General features: G+C 39.1%; 1 protein-coding gene across 1 annotated transcript in view; it reads right to left on the bottom strand.

The window, feature by feature from the left end:
* SLC35G2 (solute carrier family 35 member G2) overlaps positions 1 to 25,044 on the bottom strand; it is a 48,207-nt gene extending 23,163 nt beyond the window's left edge. The window contains exon 1 of the mRNA XM_047736187.1: positions 24,700 to 25,044. The gene's annotated coding sequence lies outside the window, so the exon portion shown is untranslated. The remainder of the gene's footprint in view (positions 1 to 24,699) is intronic.
* Positions 25,045 to 26,388: the final 1,344 nt, after the last annotated feature.

Genomic DNA, 26,388 nt, shown 5'->3' on the forward strand with positions numbered 1-26,388 from the left:
CTCTTTCTGATTCAAAGAAATAGAGTGACTTTTTTTTTTAAAGATTTTATTTGTTTATTTGACAGAGAGAGATCACAACTAGACAGAGAGGCAGGCAGAGAGAGAGAGAGAGAGAGAGGGAAGCAGGCTCCCTGCTGAGCAGAGAGCCCGATGCGGGACTCGATCCCAGGACCCCGAGATCATGACCCGAGCCGAAGGCAGCGGCTTAACCCACTGAGCCACCCAGGCGCCCCTGACTTTTTTAATCTAAGTATCAGTATCTGATACTTAGTATCTGACTTTAGTATCAGACTAAACCCTGTCTGATACACAGATATATTAGTTTACCATGTAATATTTAAAGTTGAATCCCATCAGTCAAGGAACCTTTCCTGCCTACTCTGCTTTTTATAATATTATTTTTAATACAGATGCTAATAAGGCATTAATATTTTTAAATTTATGGGAAAATATTCACATAGTTCTGGTCAAATGAATCAAAAACTGAATATAATTCCTTAAGTTGCTATTAATTCTTTTATTGATGGGATAGGATGGTGTATAATAATAATTCACAGTAGATGACTTGCCTACATTTTGCTCCTCGTGTAGTTGTTGTTTAGGAAAAATAACCTACAGCTTATCAAGAAAATTAGAGTAGATTTTTGAAAGAATCAACCAGAATTGGTTGAGATCCTAGGGTAATAATAACATAAGATTTCCTTAAAGATGGGTAGATAGCCTTTTGAGCTCATAATGAAGAAATACATGTCAGTTGTGGTAAACAAGGACTTAGGGATGCTAATTAGAACAGAATCTTAATAACTCCTTCAAGCCATTTTACTGGAGACCTTTTAATTTTTATGTAATTACTTAGACAGTTCTCTGAAAATGCAATTATTTTATAACTCCCTTACACACTCTGTCTACTCTCTCAAACACTTCTAGTCAAATCTTCATCTTGGCCCAGCTGGCAAATTCCAGGACAAGGGGCAAGTATTCAAATTCACTCAGACCTCTAATTTTTAAAGTGCTCTTTCTGAGAAGACTTAGAGCCACAGAAAAAGGAAGCGGCCACAGTATGACTCTACCTCCTCACACATTGATGCTGGGCAGGACTTGTCAACACATCCCAAGTTTTCTGGTTTGTGCACAGCCTAAGGTGGCTCCTTTAATCTGCCATGTCCACTCCTTCAACAGATCAGATACCATCTAAAGGGACCATGCCAAAGTCAGAATCTCCTTGTGGCTTGTGAGTTCCATGAAGGTCTCATTCATATTTATGTTCCTGGCACTTAAAACACATTTAATAAATGTTGACAGAACAAAACAAAGTTCAGTCCTGAACTGCATTTTGTAACTGCTCCTTGAACTTTTTCCTGTGTTGTTATCAGTTCTCATAGGTTCTGCTGTTCATTCTCCTATTTCTGACCTGATTTCACCTTTGAGATGGCCCTCAGACTGTTATCTTTGTCAGTCAGCTGCAATTCTGACTCTCTGAGCTGGGGACACTGGTTCCAGATCCCTAAGGAAACTGTCCTGACCTGGGCTGCCCCTGGAGTCTCTGTTGGCCCCATGCTGGCCCAGAATTGTCAGAACTAAATAGCAAGGATTCACCTGGGAGAGGGGTCAACATCTCTGCAAAGTTCTTGGGTTGGGAGAACTTTCATTTGTGTTACATCATCAAAGAATTTTCGGTCTAAAAATAGAAGAGCCCTTGAGCCTCATTTTTCATATCTCCTTGTCATTTAAAGCTGATCCTGACCTCTCCAGTAAGAAAGAAATAAGGAAATAGTGGTAAAATCAGACCCAATGAATGAAGTGAGGGTATTTACTGAAGAGTGGCATTGAGTATTTGGAATATAAAAGACCAAAAAATTATTGGTGTTACCATTTTTTCCATTCTCAAAATGTTTTGGTGGCTAGAATAAGCTATACTTTGAATTCTCTTAAGAACAATAAATGTTAATATATTAGACATAACTTTATGAAATAAGGGTGCTATCTTCATTTATTTCAAAACACTTCAAAGTCATCATCTGAATATTTACCAGAGTATTATGACATTTTATTAAACTGTTAAATATGATTGAGCTTTTTAAAAGATTTTATTTATTTATTTGACAGAGACACAGCAAGAGAGGGAACACAAGCAGGGGGAGTGGGAGAGGGAGAAACAGGCTTCCCCGGAGCAGGGAGCCTGATGCGGGGCTTGATCCCAGGACTCTGGGATCATGACCCGAGCTGAAGGCAGACACCCAGAGACTGAGCCACCCAGGCGCCCCTAAACTGTGTTAAATATGATTGCTTAATTACTTAGTGCTTTTCATTTGTACTAGCCAGAAGTGATTATCTTCCACATTTTTGATTTTTTGGAGTCAAAGGATACAATTTTATCTTTTATAATGTTTCAAGTTTTTATTTAAAAATAGTTACTTAACATATAGTGTAATAATTCCCAACAAACAAGAGCCCAGGGCCAGACGGCTTCCCAGGGGAATTCTACAAAACATTTAAAGAAGAATTAATTCCTGTTCTCCTGAAACTGTTCCAAAAAATAGATATGGAAGGAAAACTTCCAAACTCATTTTATGAAGCCAGCATTACCTTGATCCCAAAACCAGACAAGGATCCCATCAAAAAAGAGAACTACACACCAATATCCTTGATGAACACAGATGCAAAAATTCTCACCAAAATACTAGCCAATAGGATCCAACAGTTCATTAAAAGGATTATTCACCATGACCAAGTGGGATTTATTCAAGGGCTGCAAGGTTGGTTCAACATCTGCAAATCAATAAGATACAATACACTAATGAAAGAAAGAACAAGAACCATATGATACTCTCAATAGATGCTGAAAAAGCATTTGACAAAGTACAGCATCCCTTCCTGATCAGAACTCTTCAAAGTGTAGGGATAGAGGGCACATACCTCAATATCATCAAAGCCATCTATGAAAAACCCACCACAAATATTCTCAATGGAGAAAAACTGAGAGCTTTTCCGCTAAGGTAAGGAACACAGCAGGGGTGTCAATTATCAGCACTGCTATTCAACATAGTACTAGACGTCCTAGCCTCAGCAATCAGACAACAAAAAGAAATTAAAGGCATCCAAATCGGCAAAGAAGTCAAACTGTCACTCTTTGCAGATGATATGATACTATATGTGGAAAACCCAAAAGACTCCACTCCAAATCTGCCAGAACTTCCACAGGAATTCAGTAAAGTGTCAGGACATAAAATCAATGCACAGAAATCAGTTGCATTTCTTTACACCAACAACAAGACAGAAGAAAGAGAAATTAAGGAGTCAATCCCATTTACGATTGCATCCAAAACTATAAGGTACCTAGGAATAAACCTAACCAAAGAGGCAAAGAATCTATACTCAGAAAACTATAAAGTACTCATGAAAGAAATTGAGGAAGACACAAAGAAATGGGAAAATGTTCCGTGCTCATGGATTGGAAGAACAAATATTGTGAGAATGTCTATGCTACCTAAAGCAATCTACACACTTAATGCAATCCCTATCAAAGTCCCATCCATTTTTTCAAAGAAATGGAACAAAAAAATCCTAAAATTTATATGGAACCAAAAAAGACCTCGAATAGTAGCCAAAGGAATATTGAAAAAGAAAGCCAAAGTTGGTGGCATCACAATTCCGGACTTCAAGCTCTATTACAAAGCTGTCATCATCAAGACAGTACGGTACTGGCACAAAAACAGACACAAAGATCAATGGAACAGAATAGAGAGTCCAGAAATAGACCCTCAACTCTATGGTCAACTAATCTTCGACAAAGCAGGAAAGAATGTCCAATGGAAAAAAGACAGCCTCTTCAATAAATGGTGTTGGGAAAACTGGACAGCCACATGCAGAAAAATGAAATTGGACCATTTCCTTACAACACACACGAAAATAGACTCAAAATGGATGAAGGACCTCAATGTGAGAAAGGAATCCCTCAAAATCCTTGAAGAGAACACAGGCAGCACCTCTTTGACCTCAGCCACAGCAACTTCTTCCTAGGAACATCATCAAAGGCAAGGGAAGCAAGGGCAAAAATGAACTATTGGGACTTCATCAAGATCAAAAGCTTTTGCACAGCAAAGGAAACAGTTAACAAAACCAAAAGACAACTGACAGAATGGGAGAAGATATTTGCAAACGACATATCAGATAAAGGGCTAGTATCCAAAATCTATAAAGAACTTAGCAAACTCAACAACCAAAGAACAAATAATCCAATCAAGAAATGGGCAGAGGACATGAACAGACATTTCTGCAAAGAAGACATCCAGATGGCCAACAGACACATGAAAAAGTGCTCCACATCACTCAGCATCAGGGAAATACAAATCAAAGCCACAATGAGATACCACCTCACCCGTCAGAATGGCTAAAATTAACAAGTCAAGAAATGACAGATGCTGGCGAGGATGCGGAGAAAGGGGAACCCTCCTACACTGTTGGTGGGAATGCAAGCTGGTGCAGCCACTCTGGAAAACAGCATGGAGGTTCCTCAAAGAGTTGAAAATAGAGCTACCCTACGACCCAGCAATTGCACTATTGGGTATTTACCCTAAAGATACAAATGTAGTAATCCAAAGGGGCACATGCACCCGAATGTTTATAGCAGCAATGTCCACAATAGCCAAACTATGGAAAGAACCTAGATGTCCATCAACAGATGAATGGATAAAGAAGATGTGGTATATATATACAATGGAATACTATGCAGCCATCAAAAGAAATGAAATCTTGACGTTTGCGATGACGTGGATGGGTCAACTAGAGGGTATTATGCTTAGTGAAGTAAGTCAATCGGAGAAAGACAACTATAATATATCTTCCTGATATGAGGAAGGGGAGATGCAACGTGAGGGGTTTGAGGGTAGGAAAAGAATAAATGAAACAAGATGGGATTGGGAGGGAGACAAACCATAATCTCACAAAACAAACAGGGTTGCTGGGGGCGGGGTAGGGAGAGGGTGGTGGGGTTATGGACATTGGGGAGAGTATGTGCTATGGTGAGTGCTGTGAAGTGTGTAAATCTGGGGATTCACAGACCTGTACCCTGGGGGTAATAACACATTATATGTTAATTTAAAAAAACATATAGTGTAATATTAGTTTCAGGAGTACTTAACACATAGTGTAATATTAGTTTAGGAGTAGAATTTAGTGACTCATCACTTATGTATGACACCCAGTGCCCATCACAGTAAGTGCCCTCCTTAATACCCACCACCCATTTACCCCATCCCCTGCCCATATCCCCTATAGCAACCCTGTTATCATTTTAGAATGGACTTTAAATTGGCTATAAACTTGAGTGTGACCCCCATGATTTGTAGACATGATTGGGTACTTACCCTAAAAATGTTATTTAGGGGGTTGCTATGGATGAATTCTGACTTTTATGTTCACATTACTGACCAGTAAGAAACATCTCAGCTCAAAAATTAGTAGGATATGAGGTTTCACTCTACCCATAGGCATCTTGTTCTTGAGGGAAAATAATTTACTCTGAGAGTCTGAGGAATGGCAAGTTTGTTGCACTCTGGAATCTGGTATTGGTGCTCTGACCCTGTTAGTCCAGGCCTTGGATAGGGTCCAATTCTGTATTAGTATAGCAATAGCTAGCTTTCCTTTCTATAGCCATTGACTGCACCTCCTGACCCTGCTAACCATCTCACAAATTCATCTTCTTGCTTAGAAAAATCAAGGGAGGAATGTGGAAGAATAAGTCCAAATCCACCATCATCACTATGCTTTGCTGATGACAGATCAATGAGGTAACATCCACTGTGAAGGTCATTCCCTGCAGTGTTAATAAATGCACAACAGTACCGGAACTTCACAGCAGCTCACTGATTCCAGGCTAGAAGAGATTTGGGCACATAGGCTGAATGACAAGCTCCTCAGCATGTTAGCTAACATAAGCTTAAAAGAGGGATTCTTAGGTGAGAAAGAATCCTTATTCTGGGCTGAAAAGCAGAAGCTGCCCCAGAGGGTATGCGTCAAGGCTGCTTTGATAGGACTGAGTGAGGATGTAGCCTGTGGTATAGCAAGCAGGCTGGGCTGGGAATGAAGGCTGCTTAGCTGAACTAAGAAAAGGAGTGAATATTAGATTCTGAGTAGGCCAGGCTGGAAGGAGCAAGGGAGCTTGGAAGAGTTGGGCTAAGCTACGGTACAAGAGAATAAGAGAGAGACCTGAGGATATTGCTGGGCTATGCGAGTCTGGGTTATAGGAGAGGAGAAAATTACAGCTTAGAGACATGAAGATGAGGTGAGGTAAGGAAACAGATTTGATAGGGTGGATGTGGAGTAGGGGCAGAGGTAGGAAGGAGAAATGGGTGAGATGCACCAAACAGGAAGCTTAGCCCAAGTTTGACCTGTAGATTCAGCTGACAGTTCTACAGCAGAAAGTTAGTGAAGGGATAGTTGGGTTATCAGCTGTTTGAGAGCTGCAGGAATCAATAGCTAGCTCTGGGAGGGACAAAAACTGAGAAGAAGAAAAGAACCAAATGACAGCAAAAAGTGCAAAAGGGAAAGGGGTGGAAAGGGGCAAGTTGGGAAGAGAGTTATCAATCTGGTTCGAACTAGGCTGAACATTTTCTCTCTTGCCATCAGCTTGGAAGCAGCGGTGCCTGTTGCTGTGTAGGCAAAATCAAGGTGAGGAGCCTGGCTCCCCTATACTCAATTGTGGTTGACGACTTTAGTAGACTATAATGAACCATACATACCAGGAAAGGAAAAAGTTAACTGAGGTTGAAAGAAAGCCTTATTTGGCAGTTTTCAAACAAGCAGTTTGATTTGGCTTATGCGAAGGCAATGATGCCTGATTTGGAGCAGAGCAATTTCTGTTGTACCGTTTTAAAATCCATTCTGGCACACTGTGATGAATATGTCGGTTGGCAGCTAAGAACTTGCTGGAATGAGTCTTTCACCATTTATAATCGACACTTCCCTTTCCAGGAAAGAGCTTTTCTAATCTCTAAGGCAGTGGACCTATCAATTTGCATAAACTATGACATTCTCAGTGAACACATATTTATCATCTACCACTGACTTTCCTACTGTCTTAAAAAAAAAAAAAAGGCATTATCAGTCAGCAGTGAATCAGCACCTTTTTAAAATCAGCTGTACTGAGTGAATCTGTTAAGAGTGGCTGGGAGCCATTGTTAGAAGGGGGAGGGGCAGGAATAAAATGATTCTTTTCTATTTCCATGATCTTTTTTATATGTACATAAATGGTTAAGCCACCAATTAGGTTCAATGCTAATTAAATGCAATGTAAAACAGATTATAGGGCTGTTTGGATATGCTTGTTAAAGTATGACTGGTTGCTTATCCCTTACCTAATTCTCATGAGAAAGGATCAAACAGCCCAGGTGAGTTCAAAAAAGTCTACCAACACTCACCCCCCGGACTTGCACCAATCCCTGAACAAAAAAAGGAACATCGAGGATCAATGGAGTCTACTCACAAATCCCTCAAACACTACACACACCACCTGCTCACATTTACACTGTTCTTGCTGTTTATCCACGAGAAAGCCAAGCCTGAAATCCCTCTTGAGGCCAAGACTTCTGGAAAAGCCACATGAATTAGATCAAAATTTTAAGAATTTGGTTTCATTTAATCATAACTGATTCTTCATACTATAGACATCACTCCAGGAAATTACAACTCACTCTCATATACCATTTACTATAATTCATTAAACTCAAATAAGGAAAAACAAGAAATGGACCAAATGTCATCTTGCTTCAAACCAAACCGTAAATCATATTTTGAGTAAAACTTGACAACACCTGGTTGGTTAAGCTGCATATCTAGATTTATTAAAATCACTCCCTTAAATGTCTATTAGAGAATATACACACACATATATATAATGCTACTACAAAGTTGAAAAGAGACTTTGCAAAGTCCCATCACTGAAAGGGACATTGTATATGAAGGACAAGCACTGTATATATAATCCATCTCATTAAGAGTTATTTTTACCAGCGACATGTATAAAAATGTTAAATGTATGAACCCTTTGACCCAGCAATGCCATTTCCAGGAGGAATATATCCCAAAGAGATCTCTATAAAGTACATAAAGATTGCAAGCAAAGATATTCATCATGGCTTTCTTTACACAATAAAAAAATTGAAAATAGCTTCACTATCCTCTAACGGGACTGGTAAAATGAAAACATCAATCCAATATTAAATACAGTCATCCAAAAAGATAATATATATGTATACCTGATGACATAAATTTCGTGTCACATTGCTAAGTAAAAAGAAAGGCATAAAAGAGTATTCATGTGGGGCGCCTGGGTGGCTCAGTGGGTTAAGCCGCTGCCTTCGGCTCAGGTCGTGGTCTCGGGGTCCTGGGATCGAGCCCCACATCGGGCTCTCTGCTCAGCAGGGAGCCTGCTTCCTCCTCTCTCTCTGCCTGCCTCTCTGCCTGCTTGTGATCTCTCTCTGTCAAATAAATAAATAAAAATCTTTAAAAAAAAAAAGTATTCATGGTATCTTTTTTAAAATATAAAACAATTTATACTGTGGATGGCAGAATTCCAGGTTTTTAGTACTTTCTTATTACTTTTTGTTTCATTTTCTACCTAAGTATGTCTTTATTTCACATACTGGAGGGGACGGGGAGGAGGGGAGGGAATCAAGCTCTTTTCATTAGAGGAAAAAAAAACATTACGCTGTATTTCAGTCAGACCAGAATAGTCACCCAGGAAGCCAAACAGCTCTTCTATGTCTGTCTGTACCTTCTGTTGGAAGCAAAACTGTGGATAAACAGTATCATGGAGAGAATCTGAATGGATGATGTCTAGAATGCAAACCAAAACAAAGGTGAAATACTATATGAACTAAGAAGGATTCCTTTATTATACTTGGTGTTTGAAAGAATTAATTCATTGTGCAAATGTATGTTTACTACTATATTTTCATGGCTAACAAAAAAAGTCAATTCAAATGGCAGCAAATAATATAACTATGATTGGTTTTTCTTACATAAGTTTACCACTCCATAAATCTTTGTGTTAATGTGGGAAAATATGACCTGAACAGATGGACCTCATGCTGTTTTCTAAAATACAAACAGATTTCTGATCTTCTGGACCAGGAAATGAAGTAAGCATTAAAACAATAGACACTATCATCCATCTCCTAGAATTCCAATTTAAAAGCAATATTTCCCTCTTTACAAATACAGCATAGTAGTATGTTTCTGTTAAATGGGATGTGTTCTAGACATCGTAACAAAACACAGTGACATATTAGTGGAACTGGAGAAGGAGGTTGACTGAACCCTGAACCGTACCAATTTTGGAGAATTCCTTCATTGTGGTTCTTGGCAAGTGGCAGCATTTGGCTGCCTCCACCCTTCATTCTCCGTTTCTCACAGAAGGGACATCCCTGAGGACTGCCACTCTGCCTGGTTAAATCTTCATCTTTTTAGCCCAAGGGCCCCTTTTCCATGTGCATCTTCACAGGAGCATTTTCACAAATAGATGCCCTTGAGCTTAAAGACCAATAAGGGGCTATCTGTCAAATAATTGGCATGGTTTGTTTGTTTTTTTTCCTGTTCTACCACTTTCTAGTTGCGTGGCTGGGAGGAGGCTGGGGTGGGGGAGGGAGGCCAGCAGGACTGGGTCTGAGGAGGAGTTAGGGCAAAGGAGGTGGCCCATGAGACTAGGGTATTAGTTATATAAAAAGAGAATGAGCCTATAATTAAATATTGAAGATAATGAGGGCCAAATTTCTCATCATCAGAAAGGAAATTACAAATAGAAAAAGAGTGAAGACTAAAAGGGACCCTGTGGTGTTGGAGTGGAGTTGAAGATATTAGAGTAAACTCAGGGATTTTAATATGAATAGATGACTAAATATAGAAATAGATATAGATGTATGCCCATATGTGTTTGTGAGTTTCCTGGCTCTGTCTGCTAAAATGGTCTAAAATCAATGACACCCCAGTATTAATAACCACACCTACCACCCAGATCTCCTGGGAACCATTCCCAGGAAAAATACTTTTGAAATGACTGAAATGGTTGTGTAAGAATAAGAGAAACAAGATAAGCCTGAAACATCTGACACCAGAAAGTACTCCGAGAATAAAATAGAAATGTCCAAAGAACACAAGAACTAGCTTGAACAGGATTTGAACATCCAAATCTCTGACAATTTTAGCATTGAAATCAATAATGACAGTGGATTAAAATCCATTGAATAAAACAGAGTCCATGCTTATGTAAATAAATGAATTAACAAATAAAAAGAAAGAGCAAACTCTTAAAACAAAATACCAAATAATAAATGTAAAATAAATGTTGAAACTGGAAAAACTGCCATTTGGCAGTCATCATAGTACTTATTTTTTCAAGCAAGAATCATAAAATAGGTGACTGAAAGTTTGTTGAAGAACAGAATGCTTATATAGTCTCAAAGTATCTCCCCACAAAATGCTTACTAATTACAAACGGAAAATTAATAACTTTACAGTGAAAAAGTTATCACCTTAATCAAGTCATCAAAATTAACATCAACTACAAATCTTTATTAATAAGATATACTGAGAACACACTACCTCTCCTACCATATTCCTGCCAAAATTATATAACTTGCATCTAATCATAAAGATACATAGACAAACCTAAAGTGAGGGCCATTCTACAAAATGGCCTGAACTTTGTTTTATTTTGTTTTAAAGATTTTATTTATTTGAGAGAGAGCAAAAGAGAGAGAGAGAGAGCACACAAGCACAAGCCTGAACTTTCAAAAATGTCAAGGTTATTAAAGGCAAGGAATGAATCAGGAACTGTCACAAATTAAAGATTAAAGATACATGACAAGACCTGAGCTGATATCAAGAGCTGGATGCTTAACTGATTGAGCCACCCAGGGGCCCCAATAGTAAAAATTTTTACTGGGAAAAGGTAACAGCTAGAAGGATCAGGCCATTTTAATTTAGAAACGGAAATGATATTTATTTGCTTTTGAGATGCTAACATTATTTTTTTAAAGATTTATTCATTTGAGAGAGGAAGAACAAGGGAGAAGAACAGAGGGAATGGGAGAGAGAATCTCCAGCAGACTCTGCACTGAGCATTTGCACTGACCACAGAGCCCCAGGGGCTTGATCTCACAACCTTAAGTTCATGATCTGAGCTGAAATCAAGAGTAGGATGCTTAACTGATTGCACCATCCCAGTGCCTGAGATGCCAACAACATTATTAAACTGTTTATTGCAGTTTAAGAACACAGTGTTCATGCAGAATAATATTTTACAAACTGGTGTCCTTGAGCAAAAAACATGTTAGTAATATTTTCAAGTAATCAACATCAAGTTTTTGAAAAGTCACTTTTTACCCTTCATTAATTTAGGCACTATTAAGATGATGAATATATTTATCTTTATATATATACATATACAATGCATACATTAATATGTATATATAATAAAGGGTAACCATATATAATAATATAATGATAGAATTAAAGACCATGAGACTTGAAAAAGATTTGGGGAGTCATCTACTCCAATTCCTTTGTAAATAATTATACATCTTTCTCCACTTATGATGGTGTTACATCCTGATAAACCCATCATAAATTGAAAACATTGTAAGTCAAAAATGCACTTAACGGGGCGCCTGGGTGGCTCAGTGGGTTAAAGCCTCTGCCTTCGGCTCAGGTCATGATCCCAGGGTCCTGGGATCGAGCCCCGGGTCGGGCTCTCTGCTCCCCAGGGGGCCTGCTTCCTCCTCTCTCTCTGCCTGCCTCTCTGCCTACTTGTGATCTCTCTGTGTCAAATAAATAAATAAAATCTTTAAAAAAAAATGCACTTGGGACGCCTGGGTGGCTCAGTTGGTTGAGCAGCTGCCTTCGGCTCGGGTCGTGATCCCAGCGTCCTGGGGTCGAGTCCCACATCGGGCTCCTTGCTTGGCGGGGAGCCTGCTTCTCCCTCTGCCTCTGCCTGCCATTCTGTCTGCCTGTGCTCGCTCGCTCTCCTCTCTCTCTGACAAATAAATAAAATCTTTAAAAAAAAAAATGCACTTAACACACCTAACCTACAGAACATCATAGCTTAGCCTAGCCTACCTTAAATGTCCCTGCATTAGCCTACAGTTGGGCAAAATCACCTAACACAAAATCTATTTTATAATTAAGTATTGAATATCTCATTTCATTTATTGAATACTGTATTGAAAGTGAAAAACAGAATAGTTGTATCAGTTGTTCACTTTCATGACAGTGTAGCTGACTAGGAGCTGTGGCTCACTGCTGCTGCTCAGCGTCACCAGAGAGAACCATACTACATATTGCTAGCCTGGGAAAAGATCAAAATTCAAAACTGGAAGTATGGTTTCTAATGAATGCATATGGCTCTTGCACCATCATACAGCTGAAAAATTGTAATTCAAATCATTGTTAAGTCAGGGGCTGTCTGCATATCCTCTACAGCATCCCCAACAGATAGCACCAAATCTGTTTGAACACCTGCAATGACAGGAAGCTCATTCCCTTTCATGGCAGCCACTTAAGAGTCATTCTATCAGAAAATTATTTTTTACCATTGTGTCAGAATCTTTCTCCATATAATTTCCAGAAGCTGTTCCTATGTATTTCCTCTAGGATCACTAATTAATTCCTTCTTCCACGACAACATTTCAATAGCAGAACTAATTCCTATTGTAGGTCCCCCATTATGAGTTTTTTTCTTCTCCAAACTGAAAACCTTCTCTTTCTTTCAGTTATTCCATGCGTAATCGTGGTTTTCAGTCTTCTCACCATCTTAACCACTCTTCTCTGAACATATGCCAGGTTTTATAATCTCTCCTATTCCGGAGTTTCTGTTTCTATGGGAGCAGCCTGAGATCACACCAACTATTCTGGCAGCTTCATGCGTTCACATTTATTCCTTCATTCAGTCGACATTTACCTGAGTGCCATGAAGTGTAAAGCACTATCTAAGACATTATAGGAGATAAGATTAGGAAGACATAAATTTTCTCCTAAAAAATGTCCATGTTCAGGGCACCTGGGTGGCGCAGTTGGTTAAGTCTCTGACTCTTGGTTTCCGCTCAGGTCTTGATCTCAGGGTTGTGAGAAAGAGCCCCATGTCGGACTCTGAATTCAGCCCAGACTCTGCTTAAGACTGTCTCCCCCGCTCTCCCTCTACCCCGCCTCCCACGCACACACACGGGCACTGTCTCTCAAATAATAAATAAATAAATAATTTTTTAAAAATATAAAAATAATGTACATGTTCATTGGGGAGAAACAATACATGGTTACAAGTGCCACAAAACAGATACAACAAGTTCCAAATACATTAAAGGAAGGAAATCATACAATTAAATATGTGTTTGCTCTAACATCAGAGTACTAAAGAACAAAGCTGAAGTCAGGACAATGCCAGACTATGCCTATTTTGTTTGTGCATAGTATGAGAATTGGTAAAAAGCAGAAGGCTGGGATTTAGACCATCTTAAAAGAGAAAATCCTAAATTAGGGGAATTATACAGAGTCAAAAACACAGAGTTTATACAGTCCATTTACCATTGAAAGCTCTGACAATAGAATGATTAATCATTTGTCCAGAGTGATTTACATGCAACTCTAGAAAGGCAAAATAAACAAACTAGACCACTATACACTGGGCTTATACCAAGTGCTTTATCTGTAATGTTTTACTTAATCCCACAACAACCCTAATAAGGGAGCACTGATATTATTTGCTCTTAAAAAAAAAAAAATCCATGGGATGCCTGGGTGACTCAGTCATTAAGCGTCTACCTTCTGCTCAGGTCATGATCCCAGGGTCCTGGGATGGAGCCCTGCATCAGGCTCCCTGTTCAGTGAGGAGCCTGCTTCTCCCTCTCCCACTCCCGCTGCTTTTGTTCCCTCTCTGTCTCGCTCATTGTCAAATAAATAAATAAAATCTTAAGAAAAAACAGCAACAAAAATGCATCTGTCTTTGTATCAGGTCATGATCCCAGGCCCTGGGATCAAGTCCTACACTGGGCTCCTTGCTCATCGGGGAGCCTGCTTCTCCCTCTGCCTGCTGTTCCCCCGGCTTGTGTGCTCTCACACACTCTCACTCGCTCTCTTTTTCTGATAAAATCTTTAAAAAAATTTTTTTAATTAAAAAAAAAAGAAAATCCATACGAAAATTCATATGGAAACTCAAGGAATCCTGAATAACCAAAACAATCTTGAAAATGAAGAACAAAGGATGCCTGGATGGTTTGGTCAGTTAAGCATTGGGTTAAGCATTTACCTTCGTTTGGGTCATAATCCCAGGGTACTGGGATGGAATCCCCCATTGGGCTCCTTTCTCAGTGGGGAGCCTGCTTCTCCCGATGCCTGCTGCTCTCCTTGCCTTGTGCGCTCTCTCTCTCTCTCTCTCTCTCTCTCGCTCTGACAAATAAATAAAATCTTTAAAAAAAATTCAGTGAAACTCAACCATGTACAGGGTCTTGCCCAAGCTTACAAAGGTGCTAAACATGGCAGCCAGGCTTCAAATCTAAACCCTCAGCTTCCAGCCCTGCTTGAGGCCATCAACTATCCCACAAAAAATATCCGAACACATCCTCACAATGTTCCTAGTGACTTACTTAGAGAAGCTCTCACTGAACAATCTGTTCCTCCTCTGGCTTTAAGAACACTTTCTACAGGACTCTCTTGCAGTCCTTGACATGTGGTATCACTGTTAAGTTGTGTATGTAACACTAACTCCTGATAAAGTTTTACATCCCAAGAACAGAGATATGTCCTTATCTTTTTCTCAGTATCCCCAGGTCCTAGGGGTAATACCAGGCTCAACAAATGCTACAACTCCTCTGGCACAGCTGGCCTGCTCTGGAGAAAGTCACAGTCTTATCCAGACACCACTAATTCTTGGTCTAATTAGTTGTGATGCTGAGCTCTGTTTATCACACTTTTGCAACCTGACTCTATCTTCTACTCTTAATCTCAAATTTAAGGGACTCCAAGAAATAATGTAACTGGCTTTGGTTCACTACCAGCTTCAGAAGCCCTATTCACCATTTGGATTCTCACCCCTATTTAGAGCAAGGGCTCAGCCAGAGTTACACAGAGACCAGGGCAAAATAAATGGGAAATCACCTAATATTTCTACTTTGCTTCATCAACTTCTTAAAGCAAAAGTCAGAGTTCAGTAAAGCTCCTGAAATTTGGGGTCTGAAATAAAAGGGAAAAGCTATAAACCAAATGATTTTGATCAGTCAGGAAATTATTAAATGAAGTTTAGTAAAGATGATAGGCTTATGAATTGAGTTCCTATATAACTATCAAATAGTGCTAAGTGCACATAAAGCATTATATATGCCTCTTGGTCACATATAATTCTATTATAGCAATGACTATAAGAGAAAGAATGAATAAACAATTTAACCTTTGGTAATGTTATATAAGCCAAAATTTTTTAATTATATATTTATATTAAAATTTATAGGGAAAAACAAAGTTTTGGTCCACAGAAGAAGAAAAAACAAACAAACAAACAAACAAACAACTCTGTGTCCTCAGCTAATCTCTGACATTTCCTGCCAAGTAGAAGGCTATTTCCTATGTCTAGACTTGAAGGTAGATGGATGAAAAGTGAGAAAGGAGAGATACTGGAGTGATTATCATTCTCCTTCCCACACCCAAAACAGTGGCCAGCAGACAGTGACTGTTGGTGTGACACTTTAGTTACTTGGAGAATCATTGCTAAGGGCAGAATGGCAGAAAAAATATATATGTATGGTGATAAGAAGGGTACTTTGCCTGATTTTATAATCAAAATTTTTCAGGAGAAACATGAAATAAGAAGGAAGATATAGTAGTGGTCCATAACATCCTGGAACTGTGATTTATCAAAGTGTTTAAGAAATACCATCCAGGGGCGCCTGGGTGGCTCAGTGGGTTAAGCCCCTGCCTGGGGCTCGGGTCATGATCTCAGGATCCTGGGATCGAGCCCCACATAGGGCTCTCTGCTCAGCCTCTCTGCCTACTTGTGATCTCTCTCTCTCTCTCTCTCTCTCTCTCTCTCTGTGTGTGTCAAATAAATAAATAAATAAAATCTTTAAAAAAAAAAAAAAGAAATACCATCCATAGTGCAAGTTGGCCTCAGCAAGGAAAATGAAACAAAACTTTCCTCACCAGTGAAATGTTTAAAAGTTCTCGGAAAAAAAGGCTTGTTAGAGTATAATTAATACCAACATATTTTTCCTCACCAACAAATTCCAATGCCAAACTGGCAAGTTATATTTATACTCAGGTCACCAGGAGGCAAAGACTCCTCAAGCATCTAATAATTGGGGGTGGGAGGGGTGTCTAATCTTCATGATAACCACAGACTATCAGATTGCTAGATAAGTCAAAAACTGCTGAGATCAGGTGGGAGGGCCTGAAGTGTGGACAGCAACGCTATCCAAGTTAAAAGGTATTGGGGAATTCAGCTATCCATTTGAATTAAAAATATTGTGAAAATTAACTTTACAAGTTCCAATTAAACCGATATTTAATAATTGGATTACTTACATCTTTATATATTCTCACTAATTTTGTCTTTGAAAGGACTCTAATTTATGTAAAAATATGAAGAAAAGGTATGACTAACCAATCTCCCTTCCAATCTCACCAATACTATTTTCTCTTGTGACTGAATTCACTAACTCCTATTTCTAATAAGTAAAACAAAAATGTTAGATGTATTAATTAAATGAAACCAGTGTGATCACTGCCCCTCTTCAATTCCTTCACCATCTCTACTTACAACTATCCACCCCCTGCTGGAGCTAATTGATAGATCTACCAGCGCAAATAGACAAAACCTATTAGATCCTACTAGAAGCAGATTTGGTGACTATCTAGATACAATACGGTTCTAAGCTCTACTCCTTAGTAAATTTAATTGTGCTCTTTCACTCACTCTAGAGTATTTTTATAAACTTGGGATGGGGAACTAGGGTAGTGTTCTAAGTGTAATATTAAGGTGAAAAATCATAAAGAAAAGATGGACAAATTTGTCTCCATGAAAATTTAAATCTGTGCAGAAAAAAGAAACCATAAAAAAAATTAAGTGACTAAAAACAACAATAGCAACAAAGGGTCAACATCTTTCATATAAAGTGGACTCTTAAAACTCAAAAAAAAAAAATTGGGCAAAATCCATGAATAGCTAATTCACCAAAAAAGAAATACAAATAACCAACAGACATATGGAAAGATGCACAATTTCTATAAAAGTCACAGAAACAAGAATTTAAAAAAGAATGAGATACCTGTTTTGCCTCTTAAGTGAGGAAAATGGGAAAAGCTGATTATCTCTAGCATGAATAAAGAATTTAAGACATCATGCACTATTTTTTGCAGGACAAATTTTTACAGGAATTTTGAAGAACAGACAACATGCACCAAAATGCAAAGTGTGCATTCTCCCTAATCTATCAATTTCACTTAGGACTTTATTCTAAGGAAATAATACCATTACCATTATACAGAGGTATATTTTAAAAATGTTCAATATGGCATTTTTTATTATTAAAAAGTTGTAAGGAATCTGCACTTAAGTGGGATGTTGATTAATTCAATACTTCCGTGTATCAGATGGGAAGATACCTATATCTTCTATGAAAAAAATAACAGAAAAATAGATACAATATGATTCTATTGATGATACACCAAATTTAAGATGCATATTTTGTCACATTTCTAAACTTAAAATGCATCTCACAATTCATCTTACATTCAATGAAATTTTGTCTTTATTTGTGAATTTAATAATCTGGAAGTCTTTTTTTTTTTAAAGATTGCGTTTATTTGAGAGAGAGAGAACATGTGCATGAGAGGAGGGTAGAGGGAGAGGGAGAAGCAGATTCCCCACTGAGCAGGAAACCCCAGTTAGGGCTCAATCCCAGGACCTAGAGATCATGACCTGAGCCAAAGGCAAACACTTAACTAACTGAGCGACCCAGGCACCCCAATAATCTGAAAGTCTTTATTCCAAACTAATATTTGTGGTTACCTGTGGAGAATGTCCTACTAGAGAGTTTTATTTTCTACTCTGGTATTGATCCCATTTTTTTAATAATCAGCTATATTTTAGAATTTATTATATAAAAACAATAAAATTATTCCCATTTGGCTGTTCTAAAATGTTTTTAAACTCCAGGAAGAAAATTATATAGAGGGGTGCCTGGGTAGCTCAGTGGGTTAAAGCCTCTGCCTTGGGCTCAGGTCATGATCCGAGGGTCCGGGGATCAAGCCCCGAATCGGGCTCTCTGCTCAGTGGGGAGCCTGTTTCCCTTCCTCTCTCTCTGCCTGCCTCTCTGCCTACTTGTGATCTCTCTCTCTCTCTCTCTCTCTCTCTCTCTCTGTGTGTGTCAAATAAATAAATAAATAAAATCTTTAAAAAAAAAAAAAAGAAATACCATCCATAGTGCAAGTTGGCCTCAGCAAGGAAAATGAAACAAAACTTTCCTCACCAGTGAAATGTTTAAAAGTTCTCGGAAAAAAAGGCTTGTTAGAGTATAATTAATACCAACATATTTTTCCTCACCAACAAATTCCAATGCCAAACTGGCAAGTTATATTTATACTCAGGTCACCAGGAGGCAAAGACTCCTCAAGCATCTAATAATTGGGGGTGGGAGGGGTGTCTAATCTTCATGATAACCACAGACTATCAGATTGCTAGATAAGTCAAAAACTGCTGAGATCAGGTGGGAGGGCCTGAAGTGTGGACAGCAACGCTATCCAAGTTAAAAGGTATTGGGGAATTCAGCTATCCATTTGAATTAAAAATATTGTGAAAATTAACTTTACAAGTTCCAATTAAACCGATATTTAATAATTGGATTACTTACATCTTTATATATTCTCACTAATTTTGTCTTTGAAAGGACTCTAATTTATGTAAAAATATGAAGAAAAGGTATGACTAACCAATCTCCCTTCCAATCTCACCAATACTATTTTCTCTTATGACTGAATTCACTAACTCCTATTTCTAATAAGTAAAACAAAAATGTTAGATGTATTAATTAAATGAAACCAGTGTGATCACTGCCCCTCTTCAATTCCTTCACCATCTCTACTTACAACTATCCACCCCCTGCTGGAGCTAATTGATAGATCTACCAGCGCAAATAGACAAAACCTATTAGATCCTACTAGAAGCAGATTTGGTGACTATCTAGATACAATACGGTTCTAAGCTCTACTCCTTAGTAAATTTAATTGTGCTCTTTCACTCACTCTAGAGTATTTTTATAAACTTGGGATGGGGAACTAGGGTAGTGTTCTAAGTGTAATATTAAGGTGAAAAATCATAAAGAAAAGATGGACAAATTTGTCTCCATGAAAATTTAAATCTGTGCAGAAAAAAGAAACCATAAAAAAAATTAAGTGACTAAAAACAACAATAGCAACAAAGGGTCAACATCTTTCATATAAAGTGGACTCTTAAAACTCAAAAAAAAAAAATTGGGCAAAATCCATGAATAGCTAATTCACCAAAAAAGAAATACAAATAACCAACAGACATATGGAAAGATGCACAATTTCTATAAAAGTCACAGAAACAAGAATTTAAAAAAGAATGAGATACCTGTTTTGCCTCTTAAGTGAGGAAAATGGGAAAAGCTGATTATCTCTAGCATGAATAAAGAATTTAAGACATCATGCACTATTTTTTGCAGGACAAATTTTTACAGGAATTTTGAAGAACAGACAACATGCACCAAAATGCAAAGTGTGCATTCTCCCTAATCTATCAATTTCACTTAGGACTTTATTCTAAGGAAATAATACCATTACCATTATACAGAGGTATATTTTAAAAATGTTCAATATGGCATTTTTTATTATTAAAAAGTTGTAAGGAATCTGCACTTAAGTGGGATGTTGATTAATTCAATACTTCCGTGTATCAGATGGGAAGATACCTATATCTTCTATGAAAAAAATAACAGAAAAATAGATACAATATGATTCTATTGATGATACACCAAATTTAAGATGCATATTTTGTCACATTTCTAAACTTAAAATGCATCTCACAATTCATCTTACATTCAATGAAATTTTGTCTTTATTTGTGAATTTAATAATCTGGAAGTCTTTTTTTTTTTAAAGATTGCGTTTATTTGAGAGAGAGAGAACATGTGCATGAGAGGAGGGTAGAGGGAGAGGGAGAAGCAGATTCCCCACTGAGCAGGAAACCCCAGTTAGGGCTCAATCCCAGGACCTAGAGATCATGACCTGAGCCAAAGGCAAACACTTAACTAACTGAGCGACCCAGGCACCCCAATAATCTGAAAGTCTTTATTCCAAACTAATATTTGTGGTTACCTGTGGAGAATGTCCTACTAGAGAGTTTTATTTTCTACTCTGGTATTGATCCCATTTTTTTAATAATCAGCTATATTTTAGAATTTATTATATAAAAACAATAAAATTATTCCCATTTGGCTGTTCTAAAATGTTTTTAAACTCCAGGAAGAAAATTATATAGAGGGGTGCCTGGGTAGCTCAGTGGGTTAAAGCCTCTGCCTTGGGCTCAGGTCATGATCCGAGGGTCCGGGGATCAAGCCCCGAATCGGGCTCTCTGCTCAGTGGGGAGCCTGTTTCCCTTCCTCTCTCTCTGCCTGCCTCTCTGCCTACTTGTGATCTCTGTCTGTCAAGTAAATAAATAAAAATTTTTATAAAAGAAAAAAGAAAATTATATAGAATAGCTCATCAGTACCCCAATAACCATTCTTTTATTTTTTGGAAAAAGTTATTTTGATCCATAACAGATACAAAAAAATAGTATGTGGGGTTTTTTTTGTTCTCTTTAAGGTACTTGATCAACCTTATGTGTGCACATTCTTATGAACTTCAATGACATGAATTCCTAATTTGACTAAGAAGTAGACTTTGTCATATTTTCTGCTTATACAAAATAAATACTCTACAAAAAGAATAGCTCCTTTTTAAAAAGATTACAGGGCGCCTGGGTGGCTCAGTGGGTTAAGCCGCTGCCTTCGGCTCAGGTCATGATCTTAGGGTCCTGGGATTGAGTCCCGCATCGGGCTCTGCTCAGCAGGGAGCCTGCTTCCCTCTTTCTCTCTCTCTGCCTGCCTCTCCGTCTACTTGTGATCTCTGTCAAATAAATAAATAAAAAATCTTAAAAAAAAATAAAAAGATTACATACTAACAGTTTAAAAATACTACAGACTATACAGCATTTTAAGGCAATACACTTCCATTAAGTATTTAGAAATTAAATACATCATATTAAAAGGTTCAAACTGAGTAACATGTTACCTCTCTTAGAGGACAAGCCTCTGTAAATGTGACTTAAAAATAAATAACTACTTCTTACAAAGAGATCTTCAATGGAATTTTACATCTACCAATGAACTAACTATAAAGGAAGATGGGAGTATAACCTAGAGTTTAAAATATAATCTTTTTTTAAAACCATAAAAAAATGGCAGATTATCTTTCAATATAGAAGGGTGAAATACTGAAATAAATGCCAGAAATTAAAGAAAAAAAAAATATATATATATGACTACAGAAAATTTGAAATTTTCTGTACAGCATAAAATACCATAAAATTTTAAAATAAAAAAATCAAGAAAAAATTGCAACATAGGTAACAAAGTTCTTGCTATACAAAGAGCTCTTACAAATAATAAACAATATAAGCACACCAATAGAAAATAAGGCTGGAAACTCACAAAAGAAGAGATAAGTATGACTAATATATATGAGAAAATATGTTCTTTTTTGCCTATCCAATTGGAAAATACTTCTAAAAGATTAATAGCATCTAATAAACTAATTTTGGTGATAGTATGAGAACACTGACACTCTAATTCAGTATTTATAGTAGTATATATTGGTACACATTTTCTGTAGCACAATTTGGAAATAGTGTTCTTCCAATATATATTATATTAATACTTTTATACCCAGCACTGTTGCAGATGCTGAGAACATGGTAAAGAATAAGACAGGAGTGGAGATAGGAAATAACTGAACAAATAAATGAACAAATTGATGTGTTTAAAATGTACCTACCCATTGAACTGACAATTTCACTTCTAAGAATTTGTTCGAAGAATACAATGAAACAAGTGCACAAATATCTGTTCAAATATGTTATTTGCAGAATTGTAATAGCAAAAAATTGGAAATACATAAATGTTCATTACTATGGTATTATTTAAATAAATTATGATGTATCCATGTAGTGTAATATTATGCAACCCTTAATAATGACATTAATGATAAATTATATAATGCAAATGCAAGATCAATCCATTTAAAATGCATATATGTTCCCCTAAAAGAAAATCGTTTATAAGGGTTTTCTCTGGTTTTATGCATTCCTCTATTACCTAAATTTCTTGTGATGAGTATACATTTTATAGGAAAGAAGCCATAGATATTAATGTTTTGAAAAATACATATGTAATCTTTAAGGAGTCCACAAACCATATACCAGCAGTATATTTGAAACTGCCAGCATTATGATATATCTTGGTCATATTTTCTTCAGATTATAACTTTCTATAAGATTGTTATCTACATATCGTTCTCTATTAAATTTTTCATCAATTCTTTTCGTTTAAACTTTCTTTAAGAACATTTCTTTGTATTGGGGTGCCTGGATGGCTCAGTTGGTTAAGTGTCTAACTTCCACTCAGGTCATGATCTCAGGGTCTTGGAATCAGGCCTCTGGCTCAGTGCAAAGTCTGTTTCTCCCTCCCTGCTCCCCTCCCCCAGCTTTCTCTCTCCAATAAATAAATAAAATATTTTTTTAAAAACAGAATATTTTATTTTATTTTTTTAAAGATTTTATTTATTTATTTGACACAAAGAGAGAGAGATCACAAGTAGCAAAAAGGCAGGCAGAGGGGGTGGGGGGAAGCAGGCTCCCTGCTGAGCAGAGAGCCCAATGTGGAGCTCGATCCCAGGACCCTGAGATCATGACCCCCCGCGGAAGGCAGAGGCTTAAACCCACTGAGACACCCAGGTGCCCCTTAAAACAGAATATTTTTTTGTATCAACATAAATTTTATCTCTAAACTATTTTTGTGTAGAATTAAAATATATATAAACACTTAATTGCTCAGCATAATACCAAACACTTTAATCCACAGGTTCTGTTGCTTTGGAACAGATGATGGTGAAAATGAGTGGTTCTGAAGAATTCAGAAAAACCAGAGGTGTCAAAAAAAATGAATTACAAAAAAGCTCGGAAAAAAAGTGTAACTTGTAGCACATGATGGTGTTGAAAATGGATGAGTATACTTACATGTAAATAATATGTGTGCATATACACATACAAGTATCCTACAGATGCATGCATGAGAGTTCATGTTTCTCACCGTGAGTACTTGCATGTAGGTAATCAAACCTGTTATACATATGCTTTATTTGCACCCACGAGGAGAGCTACATTTACCCTCACCTTATCTTCAGGAAACCAGCACCTAACCCATCTACAAAAGTTTACAGTGTCTGGCAGACTCCACTCTGGCACCTGCTTTGGAGATGAGCCATTTTGGGCAAAGGTGCAGACTAGAAGGGCAAGGCAGGCCCGCGTCGGGGAAGTGAGCCTACGAAGGCGCTTGAGGCACTTACTTCAGCACCAAGGACACGGGCAACCCCAATCAAAATCATTTAAGGGAGAATTACCGTCGGAAACTGCCTCTCCACAGTCGCCCCCAGCACTCTCCACCCAGCGCTATCTCGGGAACCTCAGTCGTTACGGTCGCAATATTTTCATTTCGCTCTTCGCCAAGCCCGGCGAAATCATGGACGGAGAAGCAGGGCCCTATTCGCCCCAACACGAGTCTCCTCCAGCTGGCCTGCGCGACCCTTCCATCCCCCTCCTCTTCCCGAAAGAGGCCTAAGGGGCGCACACAATATAGAAACTCTTCAGCGCCCAGAGACTCAGGAAGGGTTCGTGTTTCCCTCCCCAGACCTGAGGAAGCTGAGTGGACCTCCCCTGCGCCTCTAGCCAGCACACCTGGCAATAACCGGCCCTTCCACCACTACTCCTTGCCCTGGGCTTTCGTCGGATTAGAATTTCTACAAACCATTTATTCTCCATGAAAATCTCAACCCATACAGACTGGCGTACAAGAGTCATAGACATAAGAAAGAAAAATACTAATTCTTGGCCATGTTTCTAAAACCATCCAGCAATTTTTAAAGTTTGGATTTGAAACCGTTCTCTTGACGCTGCAGGGACTCACCCTTGTTTGGGTAGGTTCCTGGGCCAGAGGAAAGCAACAACCCTAGCCTTTATTATGGAAGCTGAGGAAGGGCCTATAGGTGCTCCGGTGACAGAAAACGGGGGCGCAGGGGCCCTCGTTGACGCTAACCCTCCTGACCCACTGTCCCGGTTCTCCAGGAAAGCAGTGCAGGGAACTGCGGGGACCTCGGAGCTTCTGGCGTCCAACATAGACCCCCTACAAAGGTTTTTGAAGGGGGCGGGTAGTTTGCCCCGGGCCCCGCCCAAACCCAAAGAGGGGCTCTGCTCCTTAGGAGCCACGGCTAAAAGTGGGTGTGTGGGGATCGGGGTCGGCTCTCACTCCTTTCGGGTGGGGCGGCCCGGCAGGCAGCGTCAAGGTGCAGGTCAGCCGCTGCCGCCTGACTCCGGGGCCCAGTTACCTGTGTGTCACGGCGAGAAAAGGTGCGCGCGGCGCTCGGCGGCCAGGAATGCCCAATACCGCGCGCTTAGTCCAACCTCCACGCGGATTGTGGCCACTGTGCGCTTTGCCAGGAAAAACGCGCCCAGGGCTGCTGAGGCCGCCAGGCGGGGCGTGGAAGGGGCGCCGCGGGTACGGACACTGCGCCTGCGCTCTCTGCTGCCCGCCCCCCAACGCTGCCCTGGCCAGCGTCGAAGACCGCCAGGGACGCTCAAGATTTGTGCCTGAGCTGAGCGACTTCCCCCTACCCGCGCGATGGGAGGGTCTAAGGCTCCAGGAAACTGCCTGCCCGGACCCCTTTAGCGTACGCCCTCGGAGACAGCAGGATTGAGCCAATCGATTGCCAGCCAGGGTGACGTGGTCTTCTGGAAGGGGGCAGGGAGGCAGCTTTAGTCCATTTCAAGCGGTCTGTTTGTGTTTAGAAGTGGCAAGTCGATGCTTAGATATTTAAAAATATGTCTAGCATCCCTAAATCGTGGTTGGGGAAGGGCTTTGGGCATCCCCAAGTCCTCCTGACGTTTTATCGATGAAGTCTCTGACGGAAGAGTCTTGACATTGCAGAGCTGGTTCCTGGGTTTGGGTTTATATACCCCAATTCCCTGAGGAGTGAATATAGTCTCTTGGAAACAGACCTGGTCATAAAAGCAATGGTCTAGATGGGTCAAGAGGACAAGCAGGAAGGCTGTTACTTCCCTAGGCCAGGCGAGAAAGAGTAAAGCCTGAACTAAGGTGCTAGCTGTGGGAAAAGATGGAATGTGACTGCTGGTTTTTCTCCTGTCTCTCTAGATCCACTCACCACCTTGCTCTGTGACTCAGGGCTGACCTTTATGGTCTACATCAGTTCTTCTATGACTTTGATTTGGTCTTGGCCAATGGGAGGCATTTTTGCAGGACATCACAAGACAAGATAGCATTCAGGACTTTCCTGTATGCCCACCAAGGACCAACTCTGTTAGCGGTGTCTATATTCTTTATCTGGAAACCATTACTCCAATCCTGCAGTCCTCTCCCACAGTTCTCTCTGGTTCTGTCCCACTCACACTACCTTTGTCCCTTCAGGAATGGGGCAGGTAATGGCTCACAGAAGTTTCCTTTAACCCTTCCCACACCTTTTAAAAAGTACCTTCCTTAAATTCTCTTCACCCACCTCCTGGGTGTGCCATGGCATCTTTTCCCTATTATCTTCTTCCTACCATTCCAGGACACTATAATAGATTTTACTACAATGTGGTTGGGAAAACTCATGAGAAAAGAAAACAAAAAATGTAAAAGAAAAATGAAGGCTTTAAAAGGTGAGATGTCTCCCAAAGTCATCTTGACAGTTCCCTGGGCTCTAGGCAGCCATCATATGAGGTGGTCTCCCCTCCCCAGTGTGAGGGCACCAAAAACAGTTTTAATAGACTCAGGAAGGGAATTCAGACCACTCATAACCAAATGTTCACAAAGGAGCTGGAGATCATTGGAGTGTCCAGCATAATAGAACTTTCGGATGCCTCTTGGTGTAAAGAGACAATCTAGATCTTTATGGAGCAAGTGCTGGTGCTTTCCCAACTGCAGCTGGGCTGCTTTCAAATGAGTCAATATTCTTAGGACATTTAAAAGAGTCCTGGGCACAGTGTCTGAAAAATGTGTTTATGAAGGAGTTGCTGAG

The sequence above is a fragment of the Lutra lutra genome, chromosome 1 (assembly GCF_902655055.1).
Source record: "Lutra lutra chromosome 1, mLutLut1.2, whole genome shotgun sequence".
In the NCBI taxonomy this organism is placed as follows: domain Eukaryota; kingdom Metazoa; phylum Chordata; class Mammalia; order Carnivora; family Mustelidae; genus Lutra; species Lutra lutra.